Source organism: Rhineura floridana, chromosome 8 (genome assembly GCF_030035675.1).
Source record: "Rhineura floridana isolate rRhiFlo1 chromosome 8, rRhiFlo1.hap2, whole genome shotgun sequence".
NCBI classification, from domain to species: domain Eukaryota; kingdom Metazoa; phylum Chordata; class Lepidosauria; order Squamata; family Rhineuridae; genus Rhineura; species Rhineura floridana.
In genome coordinates, this window is record NC_084487.1 from 33,055,085 (window position 1) to 33,063,877 (window position 8,793).

Below are 8,793 nucleotides of genomic sequence, written 5' to 3' on the forward strand. Positions count from 1 at the left end.
CCTGCTTGCTCGATCGCTATGATATCATTCTGATTAAGCCAATCAATTAGTTTTATGTGTAAATGGGCTGCATACAATTTACTAATTATATTTAGTAAACTAATTGGCCTGTAATTCATCGGGTCGTTTGCAGAGCCTTTTTTATAAATAGGTACAATTATGGACATTCCCCAGTCCTTTGGTATTTCTAAGGATGAGTCGATATACGTAAACAGTGAGGCTAGGATGGGGGCCCACCAGTTTACATTGACTTTGAAAACTTCTGGGGGGATATTATCTGGCCCAGGTGCTTTGTTGGCTTTCAATTTAGAGAGTAAATAAATAATTTCCTGTTTGTTGACTGGGGGCCACTCCTGTGTACTCTCATTTAGTGAATAGGGCTCTGGTCTTAGGCCAGATTGATCCAGGAAAAGATTAGAAAAATAACTTTCCCAGATGTGTGCTGGAACATTTGCAGCATTTTGGCATTGAGATTTTGGCCAGTGGTGTGTAACAAGACGCCAAAAGGTATTGGTATTTTTTAATTTGGCGGCGTTAAGTAATTTTTGCCAGGTGGAGTTTCTTTCTTGTTGTTTCTTGTTCTTTATTAGAGCCTTGTATTTTCTCTTTACCTCACAGTATTGGTTTAGGTTTTCCCGAGACCCCGAAGCAATAGTTCTTTGGTAAGCATCCATCATTTGTCTTTTAATCTCAACGCATTCGCTATCAAACCACGTCTTAGATTTTAAACGATAAGGAGTAGTACAAAAGCGTGTATTTTTTATGATGACTGCTTGTAAGCTTGTCATAAGTTTTTGAAAAATAAAAAGCGGGTTAGTAACGGGTGGGTTCTAACAATTCCTCTTTGATTTTAGTAATGGGTGAAGAGCTCAGTATATTAGAAATCTCAATATCAAGTTTGGGAATCCATTTAACTCTAGTTGGACATATTTCTATTTCGTTGTTGGTAAATGTCCTATGAGATAGGTGAATATCCGCTGAGTTGAAGTTGATTTCTGTAATAACTGGCAGATGGTCACTTTCTGGGCGGTTTTTAATATAAAATTTGTTTATTGAAAAAAGTTCAATTGAAACAAAGACTAGGTCGATGAGCGACGATCCATTAGATGAATGGTAAGTAAGATCGCCTTTGGTGTCACCAGGAGCTCGACCATTTAATAAGATTAGGTTCGCCCCTGTGCACTTCTTCATTAGCGATAATCCAGCGTAATTAGTATCGCTATCTTTAGAGCATCAAGAAGGTATATTTGTAATCTCCATGTGATTAGAGGTAATTGGTGGTATTTTCAATATAATTCCGTATCTGAAACACCAATCCTAGCATTAAAATCACCATGCATGATCAATTTTTTCTCCGGGTTTTCAGTCGTCAGCTTGGATATGAAAGTCTCAAGGAGGGAAATTCTTTTATTGGCTATTTTATTGCTTCGTGCCAGTGGTAAATATACATTAATAAGTATTATTGAAAATTGATTGAAATTCAGGGTAAGAGCAATAGCCAAATCTTGTAAATTTCCAGAAAGTACAATTTTAACTTTCAAGGAAGTTGAGATGAAGGTGCATACCCCACCTTTAGCCCGACCTCCCCTTTTACTGGGTATAGCTTGAAGATGGAACGGTATGTAACCGTCAAGAGTTGGTTCGTTTATAGTCCAAGTTTCTTGGAGTGATATTATATCGTAAGAGGTCAGGAAATCTTTTATGTCCTGATTCGTAGATTTGCTATTCCATCCAGCTATATTCCATGATAGTATTTTAAGTTCTTTCATTTTTGGATTGGGGTTTAGTCAGTTAGGTGAGTGATGCGTAGTTGTGTGTCATTGTAAAACCATTTCTCTGTGTTCACTTCCCGTAGTTCTGTGACATTGATGACTTTCAAACATATCATCTGAGGTAAGGACAGCAAGAATTTATTTATTTATTTATTTATTTTATTTATATACCGCCCTAAGCCCAAGGGCACTCTGGGCGGTGTACATAACAATAAAACAATCAGAAAATATATAAATACAATAATACAATGGAATCAAACCAAACAGACGTAAACAAAAATAATCAAAGCAGCAGCAAGATACATCAATAAATATTAGTAGTACACGTTAAAATGCCTGGGAATGTAAAAAGGTTTTCACCTGGCACCGAAAAGATAGCAGCGTTGGCGCCAGGCGCACCTCATCGGGAAGACCATTCCACAGTTCGGGGGCCACAACCGAAAAGGCCCTATTTCTAGTCACCACCCTCCGAGCTTCTCGATGGGATGGTACTCGGAGGAGGGCCTTAGATGTTGAGCGCAGTGTACGGGTAGGTTCATATTGGGAGAGGCGCTCCACCAGGTATTGCGGTCCCATGCCATGTAAGGCTTTATAGGTCAAAACCAGCACTTTGAATTTAGCCCGGAAACAAATAGGAAGCCAGTGCAGACGGGCCAGAACAGGTGTTATATGAGCGGACCTTCTGGTCCACATCAACAATCTGGCCGCTGCATTCTGGACAAACTGTAGTTTCTGAACTGTCTTCAAGGGCAGCCCAACGTAGAGCGCATTGCAGTAGTCCAATCTAGAAGTTACCAGAGCATGAACGACTGAGGCGAGGTCGTCACTGTCCAGATAGGGACGTAGCTGGGCTACCAATCGAAGATGGTAGAAAGCATTCCGTGCCACTGAGGCTACCTGAGCCTCAAGAGACAGGGAAGGGTCGAAAAGAACTCCCAAGCTACGAACCTGTTCTTTCAAGGGGAGTGTAACCCCATCCAGAACAGGGTGAACATCCACCATCTGGGCAGAGAAGGCACTCATTAACGTCTCGGTCTTGTCTGGATTAAGCTTCAGTCTGTTAGCTCCCATCCAATCCATTATCACGGCCAGGCAACGGTTTAGTACGTTAACAGCCTCACCTGAAGAAGATGAAAAGGAGAAATAAAGTTGCGTGTCATCAGCGTACTGGTGACAACGCACTCCAAAACTCCTGATGACCGCACCCAGCGGCTTCATATAGATGTTAAAAAGCATGAGGGACAGTACCGATCCCTGTGGGACTCCACAATGGAGAGTCCAGGGTGTCGAGCAGTGTTCCCCAAGCACTATCTTCTGTTGACGACCCACCAAGTAGGAGCGGAGCCAGTGCCAAGCATTACCCCCAACTCCCAACTCCGTGAGCCTTCCCAGAAGGATACCATGGTCGATAGTATCAAAAGCAGCTGAGAGATCAAGAAGAATCAACAGGGTCACACTCCCCCTGTCCCTCTCCCTACAAAGGTCATCATACAGGGCGACCAAGGCTGTTTCGGTACCAAACCCAGGCCTAAAACCGGATTGAAACGGATCGAGATAATCAGTGTCATCCAAGAGCCCCTGGAGCTGCCCAGCCACCACCCGTTCCAGAACCTTGCCCAGGAACGGAACATTCGCCACAGGTCTATAGTTGTTCAAGTTATCTGGGTCCAAGGAGGGTTTCTTCAGGAGTGGTATCACTACCGCCGCTTTTAGGCAGTAAGGGACCACTCCCTCTCTTAAAGAGGCATTGATTACCTCCTTGGCCCAGCCGGCGGTTCCAGTCCTGCCAGCTTTCACCAGCCAAGAGGGGCAAGGATCCAGCACAGACGTGGTCGCCCGCACCAGTCCAAGGATCTTGTCAACATCCTCAAGCTGCACCAACTGAAACTTATCCAATAAATGTGGACAAGACCGTGATCTGGATGCTTCATTGAATCCAACTGCTATAATATTGGAGTCTAAGTTCCGACGAATGCAAGCGATCTTACCTTGGAAGTGTCCAGCGAACTCTTCACAGCGGGCTACAGATGAATCTATAGTATCCCGAGGGCCAAGATGTAAAAGCCCTCGTACAGTTTTAAAAAGCTCCGCTGGGCGGGAGAGTGATGCCTTAATACTGACAGCAAAATATCTCTTTTTTGCTGCCCTCACCGCTGCTATATATCACTTAGAGCAGGCACTTACCAAGGCATAATTGCATTCGTCGGGAGTCTGCCTCCATCTGCACTCAAGCCTCCTCCTCTCTTGCTTCATCGCTCTCAGCTCCGAGGTATACCATGGAGTTGTATGAGCTCTACATAGGAGGGGGCGCATGGGAGCGATCGTGTCAACCGCCCGGGTCATCTCCGTATTCCACAGTTCAACCAGGGCTTCAACAGGAGCGCCAGTCTTCTCAGTCAGAAAATTCCCCAGAGCCTTTTGGAAACCCTCAGGATCCATTAATCTCCGAGGGCAGACCAATTTAATAGGTCCCCCACCCTTGCAGAGGGAAAGGGTCACCGTAAGCCTAAATCTCAGCAAGCGGTGATCTGTCCATGACAATGGGGTAGATGAAAAAACCCCAACCTCCAGATCACCATCTCCCTGTCCAGTGGTGAAGATCAAATCAAGGGTATGTCCCGACACATGCGTCGGGCCAGTAACAAACTGAGACAGCCCCATGGTTGTCATGGACGCCATAAAGTCCTGAGCCGCCCCAGATAAAGCAGTCTCGGCATGGACGTTGAAGTCCCCCAGTACCAACAGTCTAGGGGACTGCAACAATACCTCCGAGACTACCTCTGTCAGCTCAGTTAGGGAATTTGTTGAGCAGCAGGGCGGGTGGTACACCAACAAAATTCCCAGCCTGTCTCTCTGGCCCAGCACAAGGTGGAGACACTCCAAACCAGTCATCACCTGTACAGGGTGCTCGGTGAGTGAGAAAGAACTCCTATAGACCACGGCAACCCTGCCTCCCCGACCTTCGGCTCTACCATGATGCTGAACCGCATACCCAGGTGGGCAAAGCTGGGTAAGAGCAACTCCTCCCATATCACCCACCCAGGTCTCGGTTATGCACGCCAGGTCAGCCTCCTCCTCCACAATTAAATCATGAACAAGGGAGATCTTATGCTGTACCGACCTGGTGTTTAACAACAGCATATGGAGATCCGAAGGCTGACTGATAGGACAACCAGCAGTCCTGGGGATGTGAGGAGAACCGGAACGGGTCACAGACACTACTTGTCTGGGACGGGTTCCCCTTACCTGGCATGTTCTCCTCACAACACCATACCTCCCATTACCCGTCACTACGCTAATTGGGGCCCCCGAAGGTCTCCCCGGTTGATGTATAATACACTCTCCCAGGCACATATTAAAAGAGATAAAAACACCAATACACACACACACCTGATCACATTCACACCAAATGATACACATTTACAGCAAAACACACAAAGAATTCACACACATACACACACTTAATCAATAATACAATGCAATAAACATACACACAATACATACACACAATAAAAGGAGTAGCTTTTAAAGGTGAGTTTGGGCAGCTGGCGCATATTGAATGTATCATAGTGGAATCTTGTATTGGATTTATATCGTCCCAAGGATTAGGGGCAATTAGAGATTTGTGCGTATCTGGTAAGTTGGATACCTTCCTTACATTTTCCAAGGTCTGTATTAGATTTTTTAGTCTGCTAATAGTCTCCCGCTGTTCTATGGAGTTGAAGTTGGGGTATGAATCCAGAAGCAGCAATTCTTCAGGTGAAAAATCCAGTGTCTTAGATTTATCCTGCCTTTTTGGCAAATCTGGATTGGTAATTTCCATCAGTAGTTGTTGTTCTTCTAGTATTATGGGTGATTCGTTATCCCTCACTTCCCTTTTAGTGTTCTTTATTGATTTTAATTGCATAAGTAGGTTCAAATTTGATGGTGGAGAGTTCAACAAACTTTGTGGCGAAGCATGATCTTCAAAATATCTTGTTACCCATAATTGATGGTACGAAAATTTGTCTTTGTTCTTATATAACAAATTGGTGGATCTGATATCTTGAAATGTAACAACTGCTCTGGCCGAGGTGTAATTATAGAAAAGGTATTGCACCGCTGTAATTGAGTTTATGTTGATGAGGCCTGGGGTTATTCTCTCAAGTAGTTCCCATAGATGATGTTTTCTATCAGTAAATGTAAGCCAGCCCTAAGGTTTGGGAAAATTTAGAATTACCAGTTTCTTTTGGTTTAAAATCAATTCCCAATGTGGACTCCTCGGTTGGTTTACTGTCATCTGATTATTGTTTTTGCATTCCAATTGGATCTGATTTGACATAGTATAATTTCGCTTTTCTGTCCCCTGAACTATAGTCCCTTGAGATATATGTTGTGTCAGTGTGTCAATGTCATAATCGTGTGGAGATTCAATCTCTTGGGGGTTCTTAAGTTCCTTCTTTTCCTTAGCTCTCCTTTTCCTTTTTTTTTATTTTTGTAGCACACCGTGGGGGATCTAATAACATATAAATTTCCAAAGTTCATATTTGACTTTCGGAAAAATTTGGGATTTTTTTATATTTTTGCTTTTTTTGGGTTGTTGCAGTGCTTGTGATTTCGAGCTAGGTTTATTCTTTATGGCAGGAATCCGTTCCTTAGTCATAGTTTGGGAAGCTTGTGATCTTTGCGTTGGTTTGCCTTTGAGAAAGTTGGTTTGTGAGTCTATTTTTGTCGTAAGCTCTATTAGTGTTGTTAATAAGGAATTTGATTCAGCAACATATGCAGCAATTTGTGAGAAGTATTGTGTAACGTTGAAATCCATTCTGCGTTTAATCCTATGTCTCCCATTTTGCTCTGAGTCATATAGATAGTATTTCTTTCGGGCAAATTGTGTGACTCGTTATTGTCTGCTTTTCGCTCCTCATTATATATGGCATCAATAAAGTCTTTAAAATCGCAGATACTAAGATCGTCATCTTCCAAAATATTCCTTCTTAATGACTGGGGCAGAGATGATATTAAGGTTTCGGTGCTTCTTGGGGTCAATGGCTCCGATGTTGTCTCTCTGTGGGAGGATTCTAAGGAAGGCATAGAGCTGGATATAGATAAATTAACTGCTGGTTCTTTTGTGTGTGAAGCGGCAGGGCCAGTGGGAGCAATACTCTGCTCTGCTTGCTTTAATTCTTCAGCTAAATTTGGACAATGGAATTCCTCCCACTTCTGAGCCAGCATTTCTGTGGTGCTTAAAGAAACATCAAAGACATCACTTTCTAGCTCCGGTGGGGCGATGGAATGTAAGTCTAATGTTGCTGCTTCATTACTTTTCCCTCTTTCTTTCCCCCTTTCTTTTCCTTTTCCTTGATAGTATTGGGTAATTTCTGTTTGTCTATGCCTGAGACGGGGCCTTCTGGATGAAGGTATCGTTGATTCAAGCGCAGGGGAAATTCCCAGCCTGTTGCAAGCACTTCTAGTGAGAACCATTTGTGCATATCTTAAAGTTCTTCTGGGAGAGGGTTTTATTTATCTTTTGTTTGACTTAAAGTCCTTATGAAATAGGATGGTGGAATTCAGTGGATTAGCATCCCGTCCTTGAGTTACTTACACTTGGAAGATTAATATACAGCTGAGATTCGTCGTCTCCGTCAATTCTGAGGTTCACTAGAATTTGAAGCTGTATCATACAGAAACAGGAGTAATCCAGCCTATTAGTTCAGCAAACACCACAGAGAAATACAGTTGTTGTATAATGAGATGAATGCCAGATTTTGACCTTAGAATGACAGTCTTTAATTAGGTTGTTTACGGAGCTCCAAACATAACGTCCGTCTAGTTAGCCATCTTGAATCTGCAAACCATCATATGACCAACTATCATATGACATTGACTATCAGTGTATCTCCAGGATCTTAGGCAGGGGTCTCTCTCAATCCTACCTGGAGATGCTGGGTATTGAACCTAGGACCTTTCATATGCAAAACATGTGCTTGACCACTGAGTTATAGCCCAGACAGTGCTCTTGTTAGAGAGCTTCAGAAGTCATTACCCAAGATTTAACAGACAAAGTAGTTCCTAAGTACAAAGAACATATTCTCTCTGTGTCACATTTGAATTGTACAGTAGGGCCCCGCTTATACGGTAGGTTAGGGACCAGACCCCCATCATAAAGCGAAAATCGCTGGAAAGCGGAACATCGATCAGCGGTAGTGCGGAGAGCTTCCCCCCAACAGCTGATTGATGTTCTGCTTTTCTCCGCTGCCTCCCTTGCTTGCCTGTTTGCCGCCTGTTCGCTTAAGCCCTCGCTTGCCCTCCGACGCCTCTCTCTCTTCCCCCCTGCCCACTCACCCTCCCACCTGCCTGTTTGTGCGCTCGATCGCTTGCCCTGACACCTCCCTTGCTTGCTTGTTCGCCGCCTGCCCTCCGATGCCTCTCTTGCTTTCCCCCCTGCCCACTCACCCTCCCCCCTGCCTGTTTGTGCGCTTGATCGCTTGCCCTCCGCCACCTCCCTCACTTGCCTGTTTGCCGCCTACCCTCCGACGCCTCTCTCACTCCCCCCCTGCCCACTCACCCTCCCGCCTGCCTGTTCGTGCGCTCGATTGCCAGAACACAGAGACACTGAATGCACAAACACTGAATCAGACTGCACTGACAATAGAGTAGTACACTGTAAAATGGCGTCCAACACTCTTCTCGGACTCAGAGCTTGGAAACGTTACTTGCTTCAACTACAATTCCCTAAATTGGGATTCAGGGAGGATGTCTTCTGAGATAGGTAGGAGGCGATTTGCGAGGATCCTTGCAAGGATTTTACCTGTGGTAGCAAGAAGAGAGATGCCTCGGTAGTTCCCACAATCTATTCTATCACCCTTCTTGAAAAGTGTGATAATTATGGCATCCCTAAAGCCTTCTGGGATCTCCTCCCTCATCCAGAATTTTTTGATGAGCTTATGAAGTTGTTGTGTAAGTTCAGGCCCACCTTCTTTAAAGACTTCAGCAGGAATCCCATCAGGTCCACTCGCTTTGTTGTTCTTCATTTGATTAATGG